Source organism: Thalassophryne amazonica, chromosome 13 (genome assembly GCF_902500255.1).
Source record: "Thalassophryne amazonica chromosome 13, fThaAma1.1, whole genome shotgun sequence".
NCBI lineage: Eukaryota > Metazoa > Chordata > Actinopteri > Batrachoidiformes > Batrachoididae > Thalassophryne > Thalassophryne amazonica.
The window spans coordinates 38,938,298-38,955,439 of NC_047115.1; the positions used below are offsets into that span (position 1 = coordinate 38,938,298).

At 41.5% G+C, this 17,142-nt stretch overlaps 1 protein-coding gene across 2 annotated transcripts in view; it reads right to left on the reverse strand.

Moving 5' to 3' along the window:
- Positions 1-17,142, reverse strand: part of zgc:171482 (zinc finger protein) — a 288,673-nt gene that overhangs the window by 196,185 nt on the left and 75,346 nt on the right. The window lies entirely within an intron of this gene.

Consider the following 17,142-nt stretch of genomic DNA (forward strand, 5'->3'; position numbering starts at 1 on the left):
TGAAGGGAATGAATACTTCTTTTGAGTACTCCCAAAAGTTCTAGCTTCTCCTACCGAAAGGAAGTGCACAGCTGCGGCACCATCAATGACTTTGACGTCAGTGGGTGGGGCACCTGTTGTTTGTTGCTTGGGTCAACTGACAAAACTAAATTGCTAGGACATGCAGCTGAACATTCCTTGAAATTTCAGTCTCCACGGGGAAACAGAATGGCCGCCATCTGAAATGCATATGGCACACATGATGCGTGATTGGAAATTATTCCATTTGATTCCCTGATATTGAAAACATGGGGAAAGCTCAAAAACTGCACTTCTTGCTACTTTATGTAATGATTTAGTTAATGATTTATGGGGAAATAGGGTAACAAATGGTGGCCATCTTGGATTCCAATATGGCCGACAAGGTACGTAATTGAAAATGATTCCATTGGTTCCCTAACCTGAAAACATAGGGATAGGTCTAAGAATGGTTCTTCTAGGTGCCTTAATAAGCAGTTATGAGCAAAAACATGATTACAAATTGCAGCCATCTTGGATTCCAATATGGCGGCCTCCAGGGGGCGGTAACGCTTGTATCTATTTTTTTCTTGATCTATAGACCAAAAGAACCTCCATACTCATTTTCATGCTTTCTTCCAAAAATGCACGATCTGGTGAAGGTTGATCTTAGCCGCTGTACTACTGCGCTGTTAGTAATCACATACCTGCCTGCTTGGCGCAATCAGACTCTGTGTGTGTGGTGTGTGTGTGTGTGTGTGAGTGAGTGAGACACACACACACACACACACACACACACACACACACACACCTTCTAACTCAGTGGGTTTTTGCACTTGAAGTTCATTCCCAGTTTTCCTGTGCCACATCCATCCATTTTCTATACACCACTTATGGGTCACACGCCACAGACAAACACATTAAGCTTATAATGAACAAGCTAAATTGTCTTATGTATAGGATAAATTTTGCAGTTTTTCAGTTGAATGGCGAGTAGTATGGCTGTGTGGTTTTTAGTAGTATATAGTGGTTGATTACATTTTTAAGGTTATTTTTGGTTATTTATGTTATTTTATTGTCGTTGATATTTATTTCTGTGGCTTTTATTGTAAAGGCTGGTCCTGTTTTATTGTCTGTGCAGGGCCCCCTCATGCACCAAACTAAATTCTCCGAAGGAGACGATTAATAAAGAACTTTGACTTTGATTCACACCTACAGTCAATGAAAAGTTCCAATTAACTAACCTGCATGTCTTTGAAATTGGGAGGAAGCCGGAGCACCAGGAGGAAGCCCACGAACATAGGGAGAACAGCGAACTCCACAAGGCCAAAGCGGAAAAGCCACAACCTTCTTGCTATGAGGCATCAGTGCTAACCACTACTCCACCGTGCCACCCTGGGTGACAGTTTTGGGATTTACATTTTTTTTTCCCCCCCCTGTATGTATGGTGTGTGTGTGTATATATATATATATATATATATATATATATATATATATATACACAACCCCTGGCAAAAATTATGGAAGGAGGATGTTCATTCAGTTGTTTAATTTTGTAGAAAAAAAGCAGATCACAGACATGACACAAAACTAAAGTCATTTCAAATGGCAACTTTCTGGCTTTAAGAAACACTATACGAAATCAAGAAAAAAAATTGTGGCAGTCAGTAATGGTTACTTTTTTAGACCAAGCAGAGGAAAAAAATATGGACTCACTCAATTCTGAGGAATAAATTATGGACTCACCCTGTAAATTTTCATCCCCAAAACTAACACCTGCATCAAATCAGATCTGCTCGTTAGTCTGCATCTAAAAAGGAGTGATCACACCTTGGAGAGCTGTTGCACCAAGTGGACTGACATGAATCATGGCTCCAACACAAGAGATGTCAATTGAAACAAAGGAGAGGATTATCAAACTCTTAAAAGAGGGTAAATCATCACGCAATGTTGCAAAAGATGTTGGTTGTTCACAGTCTGCTGTGTCTAAACTCTGGACCAAATACAAACAACATGGGAAGGTTGTTAAAGGCAAACATACTGGTAGACCAAGGAAGACGTCAAAGCGTCAAGACAGAAAACTTAAAGCAATATGTCTCAAAAATTGAAAATGCACAACAAAACAAATGAGGAACGAATGGGAGGAAAATGGAGTCAAGGTCTGTGACCGAACTGTAAGAAACCGCCTAAAGGAAATGGGATTTACATACAGAAAAGCTAAACGAAAGCCATCATTAACACCTAAACAGAAAAAAATAAGGTTATAATGGGCTAAGGAAAAGCAATCGTGGACTGTGGATGACTGGATGAAAGTCATATTCAGTGATGAATCTCGAATCTGCATTGGGCAAGGTGATGATGCTGGAACTTTTGTTTGGTGCCGTTCCAATGAGATTTATAAAGATGACTTCCTGAAGAGAACATGTAAATTTCCACAGTCATTGATGATATGGGGCTGCATGTCAGGTAAAGGCACTGGAGAGAGGCTGTCATTACATCATCAAAAATGCACAAGTTTACGTTGATATTTTGGACACTTTTCTTATCCCATCAATTGAAAGGATGTTTGGGGATGATGAAATCATTTTTCAAGATGATAATGCATCTTGCCATAGAGCAAAAACTGTGAAAACATTCCTTGCAAAAAGACACATAGGGTCAATGTCATGGCCTGCAAATAGTCCGGATCTTAATCCAATTGAAAATCTTTGGTGGAAGTTGAAGAAAATGGTCCATGACAAGGCTCCAACCTGCAAAGATGATCTGGCAACAGCAATCAGAGAAAGTTGGAGCCAGATTGATGAAGAGTACTGCTTGTCACTCATTAAGTCCATGCCTCAGAGACTGCAAGCTGTTATGAAAGCCAGAGGTGGTGCAACAAAATACTAGTGATGTGTTGGAGCGTTCCTTTGTTTTTCATGATTCCATAATTTTTTCCTCAGAATTGAGTGATTCCATATTTTTTTCCCTCTGCTTGGTCTAAAAAAGTAACCGTTACTGACTGCCACAATTTTTTTTCCTGATTTCTTATAGTGTTTCTTAAAGCCAGAAAGTTGCCATTTGAAATGACTTTGGTTTTGTGTCATGTCTGTGATCTGCTTTTTTTCTACAAAATTAAACAACTGAATGAACATCCTCCGAGGCCGGTGATTCCATAATTTTTGCCAGGGGTTGTATGTACACATACATACAGTGGTGGGCACAGTTCCACTAATCTTCTAACTGCTAATTAGGAAGCTCACTTTTTCATTAGCGGATTAGCCTTTCAGATAACTTTGAAAACTATCAGTGGATTAATTAGCTTCCACTAATTTAGTCCCGCTACTTTCAGCCCGCTAACATTTCTTCACTCGCATAGTGAGTAACACCGAATGGTCAAAAATGTTTGTAAACCCTAAAACCAAACAGTCCTGTCTGTTGTGTGTTTTGCAACAGCCAGGATGCTGTATAGGAACTCAACCCCTCCCCAGCAGAAGGGGCCGGGCCAGTTGCTGGCTTGCCACTGAGAAAAAAAAAAATCATTTACTGTCAACATACAGCAGCTCAGACATGTGGCAGAAGAGGTAAATCGCAAACATCGTTTTCACTCATTTTCACAACATAACTCTTCACCAAACTAACTACATTCCTTGACATATAAAACACAACAATCTATACATTAACACTACCCTAAACTAACATGTACTACAATAATAATAATAATAATAAAAACAAACAAACCCGAACTCCCGCTGCAATGCATTGTGAGCGACAGTGTGTCTGCTTGAAAAGACAGCGTATACATGCAAACCTGAAAAGACACTTATTTATGGAGTTACATTTGTCTCATTAATACCCTGCAAATGCACAAAAGGTGTCGAGACGAGACTGATTTCCCATAATGCCTTTTGGCCCTTGTGTCAGTTTAATGCTCAAACCTTGAGATTTAGTGCATTACTTTAAAAGTGCGACATTTCCACTATGTATAAATGAAGAGTTGCTGTTAATGTGTTGTTAAACTGTCTGCAATTAGTTTGCTTATAATTAAACCATGAGTGGTTTGAACTACACTACCACCGGTGAAAGGTAACTGAGACGTCTTTGCAGCAGCCGATGGTGTTTAACCGACAAGTATTGGTGCTGTGTTTTGGGTTTGTGATTGCTCCGCATTGAATTTATTCAGAAGCCTGTGTGGCGCTAAAAATCAAAACTGGTTTATCAGTTGTAGACAGTGCGCCGAGTCAATACTAAAAGTTAGCGGTTAGCTGTAACTTCTGCTAATTTTTAGGGGTTTATGGTTTAGCGTTAGAAAAGTTAACTTTGCAGTTAGCGGATTAGTAGTTATCAAGTTAACTTTTCGGTTAGCTGATGCCCACCACTGTGTGTGTGTATATATATATATATATACACAAAACAGTACTGGTTGTCGGAGTTCTATAATTTGGGTCAAAGTTCAGTCAAATATAACAAACAAATAAGATTTTGTGCATTTTGAAGTACTCCACAAAACACATACTGTAGTGTTGTAACACTAGACTGGCCAAATTGAAAGTGACAGTCGTTTCAATTTGCTTTTTATTTAATGTCTGGTAAGTGAAACGATATAAAGTACTGTAGATTGTAATGAATGAGTCCAGTAAATGTCAAAAGAGTGACAGGACCTTGAACTTGCAGCTCCTCCAACAGCAAGATTGGATGTACTTCCCGCGGGACAGGCAAGCACTCTTTTTAACTCACATGCCTCGTCTCTTTTAAGACAACTTTAATGCATTTTGTCAGCAATTTTGTGTGTATGTGCGTTTGTACGCTTGTGTTTATAGTTTTATAATGGTCACGTAGATGATGGCTGTGGGATAGGGGCTAAAAGAAGGGCCTAGTGTCACCATGGGCTGACACTCTGTGCTTATCCTACCCTAATGGATGATGCATGTCAAACTGCGTCAGTGGAGATGCTCATTGGCTTCAGATAGGGCAAATGCCAACTACATACAATGTATCCCACACCACTCTTGTCAATGTGTGTGCAAGTGTAATTTGTATTCAGCCACACGTATCATAAAAAAAAAAACCCTTGAAATTAATCTTAGTTTTTTGTTACACCGAACAATCCCAATGCAAAATTAGACTAACGCTTAAACGCTGCAATACTATGCCGTCTTAAGAGATGAAGACAAAACTTGCAAAATGTTTGTGTGGCATTTGCATTGTCATCCCACATCAGCAAAAGTTTTCCAGTATTGTCCAAAGGTGTTCAGGTTTGAAAAAATGGAGATCCAAATTGTATGTCTGTGGTTTAACCTGGGGCCAAATGGACTTTTTTTTTGTTTTGTTTTTTTTATTCTGGAATGAGGGCAGCACGGTGGCTCCGGCTTCCTCCCATAAAAAGACAACGCAGGTTAGGTGGATTGAAATCTTTAAATTGTCCGTAGGTGTGCGTGTGGGTGTGAATGTGTTTGTTTGTCTATATGTGGCCCTGTGACAGACTGGTGTCCTGCCCAGGGTGTACCCCGCCTTGCGCCCTATGACTGCTGGGATAGGCTCCAGCCCCCACGACCCTTCACTGGACTAAGTGGTTGAAGATGAGTGTGTGTGTGTGTGTGTGGTGTGTGTGTGTGTGTGTGTGTGTGGTGTGTCTGGAACAACCTCAGACTTGGTGGAACACATTGTGCTACAAACCCCCCAAAATGTGTACTGCACTAAATTCCACCTACTGTACCTATTTGCGCTTCTGTGGACATGTCGTATTTTAGGAACTGTTGTTCATACAGTGCTAATTTTAGTGTCAACATATCTGCAAGATACAAATCTACAGGCTGTAATGAGTCACTCTCTCAGCAAGCAAAGCATTGCCACAGAAATACAATAAAATAACAAAATTCACCCATTACTCAAAACTCTCACTGAGTATAGAGAACAGAAATTGGACATAAATTATTCAGATTTCTATTTCTATTTGATCCACTTGACCATTTTTTTTCTTAAAATGACCCAAAACACCTCTTATGACTTTTGAAAGTTGGGAATAATTTCATATCAAAACAGACAATAGAGGGGGCTTAACAGGATGACTTTTGACATTGTGATTTTGACACTGTTAATTTTGTTTTGTGTCTGAGGGGGCAGATATTATAAGTTATTACTTCTTTCTGCGCCTTTTCATTCATGATAATCTGGTAATCGTGGTTCTTGTGTTTTTAATTTTATTGTATGAATGAAATAAATAAAGAAATGAAATGAAACACTGTAGCTAAATAAATATATAAAATAATAAATAAATAAACAAATAAATTAGTGGGTTTATTGACCAAATGTGGGGTGATTTCAGTCATCATTTGGGAACACACATAACTATTGTGTAGAGGGATAACAAAGTTATAGATTAGTTATCACCAACCCTGTTCTGATACATGTAACAATTCTATCATTGCATGTTCTGTGAGTTTTGTGCTTTGTTTTTGTCTTGTTTGGAATGGCCATAGCAGATGGTTACCTCTCTGAGTCTGGTCTATTATCCCTCCTGCTCTGTACACACCTGATGTACTACATCCATTGGCTGCAAGCTCTTGATTGGTGAAACTTACCCAACTGGGTTGATTAGAGGGATGTAGATCAGATAAGGCGGACTACATGTAGGACACCAGGGCCCAGTTTATGAAGCAGTACTAAGGGAGATGGAATAAGACAAATAGCACTCAAACTTTAGGTGAAAGTCTAAAGTACTATGGGGGCAGACTAGGAAATTTAGACTCATCTAACTCAAGTCAAAAGGTCTAAAATTTGGATGGCCCATTTGTGTGGATAAGCATGGTCTAAGGCCAAGATGGAAACAATTGTTGGGGCTTCAACACACAGACCTGAAGTGATGCTTATGTTGAAAGAGGGAGTTTTAGCATTGCCAAGGTTAGCACAATCCCTCAAATCTGGGGAGGTGATGGTCTAGTGGCTAAAGTGTTGGGCTTGAGTCCAGAAGATCATGGGTTCAATCCCCACCTGACTGGAAAATCACTCAGGGCCCTTGGTCAAGGCCTTTAATCCCCTATTGCTCCCGGTGTGTAGTGAGGGCCTTGTATGGCCAGCACCCTGACATCGGGGGTGAATGTGAGGCATATTTGTAAAGCGCTTGAGCATCTGATTCAGATGGAAAAGCGCCTATATAAATGCAGTCCATTACCATTTACCTGATTTTGTTTTTTTGGGGGGGGGGTGGGGGGGGGGAATTTTGATGCAGATTCAATCATATGAACCCATTTACATATTAAATGACATTTTATTGGTACATGAGGTGAAAATTACAGTAAGATGCATGTAGTAAGCCTGCTAGGGCTGAAAAAGTGTGACACTTGAATTATTCCATGTTTCATCCTTGAACTAGCAGGACACTTTTCCAGTGAGCAGAAATAGGGAAATCACAATTAAAATTTTCATTTTTGGTTATAGAACTTCATCCCATACTGTGAATATGCTTTACAGTGATCTCTAAGTACCACAAATAAGAATTCGCTTTTATTTAGTTTTAACATCCCTGTTACACCTTGACGATTTAGCCGCTTGTACTGACAGCCCCATTTCCACCAAGCAGTTTGGGTTGGTACTGCAGAGTGTGGTGTGGGTCAGAACAGTTACGTCTGCCTTGATTTGCATTTCCATGGCCGGCAGGATCCTTCTGTTTGGCAGGTGGAACACTTAAATATTGACAAGCACATCATCGAGCATGCATATGCAGTCGCGCAGTGTCTCTTCTCCACACAGAGGCCAAACAGAGTAATTTAACATTATTCTATTTTATTTTAGTCTTGGTAGATCATGGGATTTATTTCCATTGCATGCAGACTGCTGAATAATCGAGTGATGCCTGTGGGAGTGGGGGAGGGAGGTTTCTGCGCTCAAAGCGAGATGTTTCTTCAGCGCATCGCACAAAAGATGAGTTTTAATCCACCGGTAACGGCAAATTGCCCCCTGGCTCTCAGGTTCAAATGGTCTGTGATCATAGGTTTTCCGAAAAATGAACTGAACTCTCTCGGAGCGTTGTGCTTCACACAGCTGGATTAAAACACAACTCTGATGCGGTACATTAGAAGAACAGCTCACCTTGAGCGCAGAACCCCCCTCCTACTCCCCCTCCTCTCCTGCCGTTTAGCAGTAAAGAGAGCAGACAGCACAACAGAGGTTTGACAGTTTTTCTCTCCAGTATCGGGACAATCCCGCAGGTTGGATCGTGAAATTCCGATCCGCGAATTACGTCGGTATCGGGTTCCGATACCGATCCAGGATGTTGATTGCTGCTTACATCGGCTGTGAAGCCGCAGCCATAGCCACAGCTTGCTTGGAGTGCTATAACTTGCTCGGAGTGTAGCTGAAGAGAACAGCCGGTCACATATTCAGTTTCTCCTTGCTCCCTGCTTTCTTCCCAGCTGACGGGAAAAACTAAAATCCTTCAGGTTTACCCAGTTACTCCCATGAGCAATGATGAATTTAGTTTATTTTACAGTTGAGGCTTCGTGTTTGCTCAGCAGGAAAACAGCAAGGGAGAGAGAGAGAGAGAGAGAGAGAGAAAGAGAGAGAAAGAGAGGAAGAGAGCGAAAGGGAGGGAGAGAGAGAGAGACAGTGAGGGAGGAAGAGAGAGAGGGAGGAAGAGAGAGACAGAGAGAGAAAGAGAAAGAGCGAGAGAGAGGAATTTTACATCAGCACCTGTTCGCCATTTGTGGCTTTCTGTGTCCATACTATGTCACAGCAGCGCCACAAGCAATCCGGGGGTTTTTCTGATTGGTTAAAATTGTGTCAGTGGCGCCATTTATGAAATCGTTGAATCGTCTGCTTAAATGCAGACTTTTGAGGCTGATATTTCAGTTGTATTTTATCAGTGGGTTTTCTTTTCCTTTAAAGTATTTCAGATGGTCATTTTCCAAATCAGGGACGCTTTAATGTGGATCAGTTTTCATCAGGGCTGTGATGATGAATCTGACTGAAACAATGGTTTTAATATTTGAAACAGACCTGTTCACATGAGGACTTCAGCTTTCAGTGAATCAATGGACAGTATCAATGGACGTATTTCGACTTATGAGTAACTTACAAGAAATGTGTGTCACTATTGCATAACTAACCTACAACTTATGTCTGGCATGTGCGGACGTATGAGACATACGCTGGCATATGTCGAAAATACTGTGCATGCCCAAAATGTTTCAAGGTACACTGTGTATTATGACGTATGTCAGTATGCTTCAATGTGGTCTTAATTTATACAAAACTTAACCATAACTTATTAGACGTACTCCAGCGTATGACTTTTTAATAGGGTCGGCATACGCTGGCTAAATTGTCAAGTTGTGACAGGAGTGTAAAACTAAAATTTTAACCCAAGAACATAAACCAACCTCTAATTTGCATGTTTTCTTTCTTTCTGATTTACATTTGGACAGCAACAGACACCACTGCAAGCACTTACATGAATGACTTAAATTACAATAATGTAATTTGCAGCATAAAAACAAAAAAATTTTTTTTGGGGGGAAATCAGATGTTTAATATTCACAAAGGTCAGGCTGAACCGACCTACTAAATTTATCTCCTGATTCGCTTGGTCATGTTGCCACCTTGTGCTTTTCACTGGATGGCTAATATCACACACATTTGTGTGTGTGTGTTTATCTATATCAATTACAGAAAGATTCATCCCAATCAGTTCAAACATGTTGGAGTGAAATGTTATCAAGCCAAGTGAGCTCAGATTTGGTCATGTCACCCTCACTCAACAGACTGCACTTAATTAATGGGATGACCTTTAACTGTCAAACTTCCCTGCAACAGACCTCAGATCACTCATGAATGGGCATTAAAAATTGAGTAGGGTGGGTGTAGATAAACTTGCAATCTGTCCTGGAGGGCCCTGAATGTTTGCCAGTGTGTGCTGGGTTGGCACCAACTTCTGTAACCATGGATATAATAAGGGGATCCAAGTAATGGATGGATGGGGTCAACGTTCTTGCAAAGGCTCAGAATTAATTTTTATCGATTATTGAATTGATCATTTTGCCTGAGCAGAACTTTTCAGCAGCCTAAATGCACCTCAGACAATTTACCTACATTGTCACACACTCACCTAGACTGCCGCAGTGTCACTTTGTCCAAACACACACACACACATACACACACACACCTGCAGCTCATTCAGTAATCATCTGTTCTCAATCAATCATCAACCCACCTAGTTTTCACTGACTCTATGCCAGTTCATTTGGATGGTCTTGTGTGTTCTTGTCTAAACTGACCAGAGCCTCATTCACTACTATTTAATAATGGAGACATAACTAGTAGACTGTGGCACCTTCCAATAATTCCATGCAATGAAGCAAAACATCAGTTCTGACATCATGTCCTCCCACAAAATATTTTTTCCTGCCATCATAATCTCAAAGTTCAAAGTCTTTAAGTTTCTTGGAACAGTCCTACCAAAGTTTTGGGCTTTATCTTCCAGTTGGCTTAAAGAGGTGCACAGAACAATGCAAGTCTCCATCCAATGCTGTTTGGTATTTAAATTGCAAATCATATGCAAATAGGAAAATGATACACAAATCAACACCTGTAGGTGCACCACAGACCAGAAGAAACTTGGTCCAAAGTCCAGCGTAGAGTGTTTCTGTTATTCAATGGATGCAATAATGAGATAGGTCTTAAATGGAGAAGTGGGGATGGACCAGTTGTCTGCCTAGGGTTTACCACCCAGGACCCAAGGCTATTCCTTGGTGTGGTGGAAGCGACCCCGCTTGGGGCCAGCACATGCTCCTTGAACTAACTTGACCACATTGATGAGATTTTGTGCTGTATAAACACATGGATCAATAATTTTTCTGTAACTCTGCATCGAGATTTAGACAATCATTACAATGACAAGACATGAATATGTGGTCATTCATTTTTTTGTACCCGCTTGCTTCATTCAAGGGTTACGGGGGTGCTGGAGCCTATCCCAGCAGTCATAGGGCATGAGGCAGGGGATACCCCTGGACAGAATGCCAGTCGATTGTAGGGACACATATAGATAGACAGACAAACACTAGGGACGCAGCTTTCGATTATTTTAGTAATCAAGTATTCTAATCAATTATTCTGGCAATAATCAGATACAAAGTACTTTTGCAATTTTTAACAACATCAACAGTCCAGGGCTCTCCCTAATGCCACGTTCACACCAGGCGCGATCAGAGGCTACAATTTGCGGGGGTCGCGTGGCGACGGACGCGCCTCCTTCGCACGGTGTGTCGCTCTGCTTTTGCTGCGAAAATTCGTCCGGTGCATCATCAAATAGAAAGAGCTTCCATTCCGCTCGCCGGCTCCGGTTGTCAGTCAAGTTAACTGACGGACCTTGATCACACGGAGCGAGTTGTTGTGGAAAGTTCCCAATACAGGGAGTATCATTATTTGCTGCAGGAGCTGTGTCTGGATGACGGCTGCTTTCTGCTTTCAGCGGTCCTTCCGCCTCTGCGGACCCAGTTTGAGGACCTCCTGTCCCGTTCACGCACGCACATGTAAACAATAAAAAAAGAAAGAAACTCCTCTGCTTGCTGCAGCTCGCTCTTCCTCCAAAAAACTCTGTCATAATTGTGTTTAGAAACCAGTCACCATTGCTTTATTATACATCTGTGTAGTTAATAAGTAAAATATTCTCCACAGATGATTCGCTCGCCGCGCGCACGTAGAAAGAAAAAAGAAAGAAACTCCGGTGCTTGCTGCGGGGCTGCTCCTTGATCTTCCCAAAAAACTCTGTCATAATGTGTTTAGAAACCAGTCCACCATTTGTTTATTATACATCTGTGTAGTTAGTAAGTAAAATATTCTCCATAGACGATTCACTCACGTGCGCACGTAAAGTAAAAAGAAAAGAAACTCCGCTTCCGCTGCTGTGGGGCTGCTGCTTGCTCCAAAAACTCCTGTCATAATTGTGAAATAAAGGACAAAAGAGACATAAGTCCTGCTCACAGGCTGCTACCAGATACAGTCCTGCTCACAGGCTGCTACCAGATACAGGGACATGTTCACATCTTCAGTCAAACTCCAGACATCTCCACGTCACTACATATTCAGTCCCTGATTGGTCATCATGGCGCGACGAGACAAAAAAGTTCAGATTTTTCAACTTGGGGAGGAGGGCAAACGCGACGTGATGCGACACAATATCGCGCCACAAAACGCGCCAATCGCTCAAAATCGCTTCACTCGCATTGCTTCATTCACGTCCGTCGCGCTGCGTGACTTGGAGCTAAAACGCGTCGTTCCATAGGGATTACATGGCAACCTGTCGCTGCTGTCGCTCACAGTCGCACCCGGTGTGAACGCAGCATAAGCAATGGCACAATGTTGCTGCGTCATCACGGAGATTGTCAAATCTAGTACATCCCTTTTTGTTTTCCTGGGTAATCATTTATTTTTTCACATCTTTTACAAGTTTTGGATCTTTCCTGGTGTCAGGAGCTCAGCCAAAGTTGGGCCAAAGTCTTGACATGTTGCTGAAATGGCGATGGGTTGTGGCTTTCTGTTTTGTGTTTTCCCAACTTGTAAAATATAACCATTTTGTTTTTTTTTAATGTTGGTGAGCTGGGTCCCTGTGTGATTTTTTTTAATCCCTCTTTCTCTGCGATTCAGCAGCTGCATTTCAGTTGGAGGTTGAACATGCAAGCCTCGCAGTCACTTTTTTATTAATATTATTTATTTTATTTGCGATACCGTGTTTGTGAAGCGTTGTGTGTTGCCCAAAAAAGCAAAAAATAAAAAGTGAAATACTCAGTGTGAGGCTGAGCAAAACACAGAAGGAAGAGTGGACTTCTTCCAGAGACTGTCTGTTTGCCAGTGACGGAGCTGTGAGGGCAGTGCGGAGCCGCTCACACCGGACAGAGAGAGACAGCCACCGGCCACCAAAAAAAAAACAGACAAACACTGCTTCGCTTCACATGCACGGTAAGCTATTTCAGATGATCAGCATGGACGTTTTTCTCCTAAGCGGCTTATTTGAGCGCCTTGGGGCAACTGTTTGTTGTGATTTAGGCGTAGCTACTAGCTCTTAGCCGTTTAGCATGGCGGCTTCTCCTGTCTTCCCGTACTTTTCTGCTCTGGGTGTGAAATGTTTAGTTATTCCTCGGCCTCTTTTAGCAGTAACGGTACATGTAATAAGTGCAGCTTATTCGTAGCTTTGGAGGCCAGGCTGGGCGAATTGGAGGCTCGGCTCCGCACCGTGGAAAATTCTACAGCTAGCCAGGCCCCTGTAGTCGGTGCGGACCAAGGTAGCTTAGCCGCCGTTAGTTCCCCCCTGGCAGACCCCGTGCAGTCGGGAAGGCAGGCTGACTGGGTGACTGTGAGGCGGAAGCGTAGCCCTAAACAGAAGCCCCGTGTACACCGTCAACCCGTTCACATCTCTAACCGTTTTTCCCCACTCGACGATACACTCGCCGAGGATCAAACTCTGGTTATTGGCGACTCTGTTTTGAGAAATGTGAAGTTAGCAACACCAGCAACCATTGTCAATTGTCTTCCGGGGGCCAGAGCAGGCGACATCGAAGGACATTTGAAATTGCTGGCTAAGGCTAAGCGTAAATTTGGTAAGATTGTAATTCACAGTCGGCAGTAATGACACTCGTTACGCCAATCGGAGGTCACTAAAATTAACACTGAATCGGTGTGTAACTTTGCAAAAACAATGTCGGACTGTGTTGTTTTCTCTGGGCCCCTCCCAATCAGACCGGGAGTGATATGTTTAGCCGCATGTTCTCCTTGAATTGCTGGCTGTCTGAGTGGTGTCCAAAAAATGAGGTGGGCTTCATTGATAATTGGCAAAGCTTCTGGGGAAAACCTGGTCTTGTTAGGAGAGACGGCATCCATCCCACTTTAGAGGGAGCAGCTCTCATTTCTAGAAATCTGGCCAATTTTTGGGATCCTCCAAACTGTGACTGTCTAGCGTTGGGACCAGGAGGCAGAGCTGTGGTCTTATACACCTCTCTGCAGCTTCTCTCCCCCTGCCATCCCCCTATTACCCCATCCCCGTAGAGACGGTGCCTGCTCCCAGACCACCAATAACTAGCAAAAATCTATTTAAGCATAAAAATTCAAAAAGAAAAATAATATAGCACCTTCAATTGCACCACAGACTAAAACAGTTAATGTGGTCTATTAACATTAGGTCTCTTTCTTCTAAGTCCCTGTTGGTAAATGATATAATAATTGATCAACGTATTGATTTATTCTGCCTAACAGAAACTTGGTTACAGCAGGATGAATATGTTAGTTTAAATGAGTCAACACCCCCGAGTCACACTAACTGTCAGAATGCTCGTAGCACGGGCCGGGGCGGAGGATTAGCAGCAATCTTCCATTCCAGCTTATTAATTAATCAAAAACCTAGACAGAGCTTTAATTCATTTGAAAGCTTGTCTCTTAGTCTTGTCCATCCAAATTGGAAGTCCCAAAAAACAGTTTTATTTGTTATTATCTATCGTCCACCTGGTCGTTACTGTGAGTTTCTCTGTGAATTTTCAGACCTTTTGTCTGACTTAGTGCTTAGCTCAGATAAGATAATTATAGTGGGCGATTTTAACATCCACACAGATGCTGAGAATGACAGCCTCAACACTGCATTTAATCTATTATTAGACTCTATCGGCTTTGCTCAAAAAGTAAATGAGTCCACCCACCACTTTAATCATATTTTAGATCTTGTTCTGACTTATGGTATGGAAATAGAAGACTTAACAGTATTCCCTGAAAGCTCCTTTTGTCTGATCATTTTTAATAACATTTACATTTACCCTGATGGACTACCCTGCAGTGGGGAATAAGTTTCATTACACTAGAAGTCTTTCAGAAAGCGCTGTAACTAGGTTTAAGGATATGATTCCTTCTTTATGTTCTCTAATGTCATATACCAACACAGAGCAGAGTAGCTACCTAAACTCTGTAAGGGAGTTAGAGTATCTTGTCAATAGTTTTACATCCTCATTGAAGACAACTTTGGATGCTGTAGCTCCTCTGAAAAAGAGAGCTTTAAATCAGAAGTGTCTGACTCCGTGGTATAACTCACAAACTCGTAGCTTAAAGCAGATAACCCGTAAGTTGGAGAGGAAATGGCGTCTCACTAATTTAGAAGATCTTCACTTAGCCTGGAAAAAGAGTTTGTTGCTCTATAAGAAAGCCCTTCGTGAAGCTAGGACATCTTTCTACTCATCACTAATTGAAGAAAATAAGAACAACCCCAGGTTTCTTTTCAGCACTGTAGCCAGGCTGACAAAGAGTCAGAGCTCTATTGAGCTGAGTATTCCATTAACTTTAACTAGTAATGACTTCATGACTTTCTTTGCTAACAAAATTTTGACTATTAGAGAAAAAATTACTCATAACCATCCCAAAGATGTATCGTTATCTTTGGCTGCTTTCAGTGATGCCAGTATTTGGTTAGACTCTTTCTCTCCGATTGTTCTGTCTGAGTTATTTTCATTAGTTACTTCATCCAAACCATCAACATGCTTATTAGACCCCATTCCTGCGAGGCTGCTCAAGGAAGTCCTACCATTATTTAATGCTTCAATCTTAAATATGATCAATCTATCTTTGTTAGTTGGTTATGTACCACAGGCCTTTAAGGTGGCAGTAATTAAACCATTACTTAAAAAGCCATCACTTGACCCAGCTATCTTAGCTAATTATAGGCCAATCTCCAACCTTCCTTTTCTCTCAAAGATTCTTGAGAGGGTAGTTGTAAAACAGCTAACTGATCACCTGCAGAGGAATGGTCTATTTGAAGAGTTTCAGTCAGGTTTTAGAATTCATCATAGTACAGAAACAGCATTAGTGAAGGTTACAAATGATCTTCTTATGGCTTCGGACAGTGGACTTATCTCTGTGCTTGTTCTGTTGGACCTCAGTGCTGCTTTTGATACTGTTGACCATAAAATTTTATTACAGAGATTAGAGCATGTCATAGGTATTAAAGGCATTGCGCTGCGGTGGTTTGAATCATATTTGTCTAATAGATTACAGTTTGTTCATGTAAATGGGGAATCTTCTTCACAGACTAAAGTTAATTATGGAGTTCCACAAGGTTCTGTGCTAGGACCAATTTTATTCACTTTATACATGCTTCCCTTGGGCAGTATTATTAGACGGTATTGCTTAAATTTTCATTGTTACGCAGATGATACCCAGCTTTATCTATCCATGAAGCCAGAGGATACGCACCAATTAGCTAAACTGCAGGATTGTCTTACAGACATAAAGACATGGATGACCTCTAATTTCCTGCTTTTAAACTCAGATAAAACTGAAGTTATTGTACTTGGCCCCACAAATCTTAGAAGCATGGTGTCTAACCAGATCGTTACTCTGGATGGCATTTCCCTGATCTCTAGTAATACTGTGAGAAATCTTGGAGTTATTTTTGATCAGGATATGTCATTCAAAGCGCATATTAAACAAATATGTAGGACTGCCTTTTGCATTTACGCAATATCTCTAAAATCAGAAAGGTCTTGTCTCAGAGTGATGCTGAAAAACTAATTCATGCATTTGTTTCCTCTAGGCTGGACTATTGTAATTCATTATTATCAGGTTGTCCTAAAAGTTCCCTAAAAAGCCTTCAGTTGGTTCAGAATGCTGCAGCTAGAGTACTGACGGGGACTAGCAGGAGAGAGCATATCTCACCCGTGTTGGCCTCCCTTCATTGGCTTCCTGTTAATGCTAGAATAGAATTTAAAATTCTTCTTCTTACTTATAAGGTTTTGAATAATCAGGTCCCATCTTATCTTAGGGACCTCGTAGTACCATATTACCCCAATAGAGCGCTTCGCTCTCAGACTGCGGGCTTACTTGTAGTTCCTAGGGTTTGTAAGAGTAGAATGGGAGGCAGAGCCTTCAGCTTTCAGGCTCCTCTCCTGTGGAACCAGCTCCCAATTCAGATCAGGGAGACAGATACCCTCTCTACTTTTAAGATTAGGCTTAAAACTTTCCTTTTCGCTAAGGCTTATAGTTAGGGCTGGATCGGGTGACCCTGGACCATCCCTTGGTTATGTTGCTTTAGACGTAGACTGTGTTTCATAATTATTGTATGGCCTTGCCTTGCAATGTGGAGCGCCTTGGGGCAACTGTTTGTTGTGATTTGGCGCTATACAAGAAAAAAGTTGATTG